Raw genomic sequence first — 1,159 nt, forward strand, 5'->3', positions numbered from 1 at the left:
CCATGGAAAATCTCACAACACCAAATCTAGAAATAGTCTACTGAAAATACCTAATGGAACTACTGGAAAAACTAAAAGGGATAACATTTGAAATGCAAATAAAGAAAATATCTAATAAAGCAAACAAACAATCAAGTAAACAAAAAACAGTCCTAATAGGCAGACAGAGCTCTGAGCATCTTCACTGCCCTAATACCACTCTCCAAGTAGTCTTTGTTAATATGCTTCAAAACAAAACATAAGAAACAAAAACATCCCTGCCCCTAAAAGCATTGCAGGGCTGGCTACAGTGTCACATGTGCATCAGTAGGTAGTAGAGGAGAGAGGCTATATCTACTCTCAGTGTTCTGACCTGTGAACATCTGAATGATCAGTAGCCTTATACTGCCAGAAAAAAGCAAGTCTAAGGCAACCACCAGTCCATTGCCAGGCATGGACAGGGAGCTAGCATAAGACAACCATCAGTCTGGCACTGTGCATGCCCCTGCTGGGCTCCCAGGGTTGGGAGGATAGATGAATCCCACTGGGATTATGGGTCCCAAACAGAAGTGATCCTGAGACAGATGAACATCACATGGGACCATGCTGAGACAGAGGCCTGGATAATGAGTGTACCAGAGATGACTAACAATTCTGCACCATGGTATGGGGTCCAGAGAGGAAATGACACCAGTCCAGAGCTGTGCAGGCCTGAGGATGCAGGCAGACCATACCTAAGACGACCTCTGCCTGAGGTCATAATGCATAAGTAGAATATAGCAATCCTAAGAGGACCCCAGACACTCAAAACCCTGTGTGCCTGTAAGAGGAGCAAGTAAATGGTGAGGATGGGAGAGAAAGAGAAACAGAAGGATGTGGACACAATGAAAAGAGGCAGACCTGGAGACTCTAGGGTAGTGAGCAACAGTCGGATGTGAGTAGCCATGTCTGGGTTCATTGCCTTATAGCAGGGGTCTGTTACCACCAAAGTCCAGGTAGATGCCCCTGATCTGGACTGCCACCTGGGGATATGTTGACATCTGAGTGCTGTCCAGAACCAGCCCCACCCCTTACCTGAGCATTGTGGAATAGCTTGTCCTGGGAGCATTAGAGCTACAGCTAACTCGACCCTTAGCTAGCTTCAGTACTTGGGAGATGAGCCTAGTATATTGATGAATTT

General features: G+C 46.0%; 1 non-coding gene across 1 annotated transcript; it reads left to right on the plus strand.

Annotated features, from left to right (window-relative positions):
• Positions 1-256: 256 nt before the first annotated feature.
• Positions 257-386, plus strand: LOC115029907 (small nucleolar RNA SNORA17). Its single transcript, XR_003835483.1, has one exon. It is a non-coding gene; the product is annotated as a small nucleolar RNA SNORA17 (small nucleolar RNA).
• Positions 387-1,159: the final 773 nt, after the last annotated feature.

The sequence above is a fragment of the Mus caroli genome, unplaced genomic scaffold (assembly GCF_978045245.1).
Source record: "Mus caroli unplaced genomic scaffold, Mus_caroli_1 scaffold_19, whole genome shotgun sequence".
Classification (NCBI taxonomy): domain Eukaryota; kingdom Metazoa; phylum Chordata; class Mammalia; order Rodentia; family Muridae; genus Mus; species Mus caroli.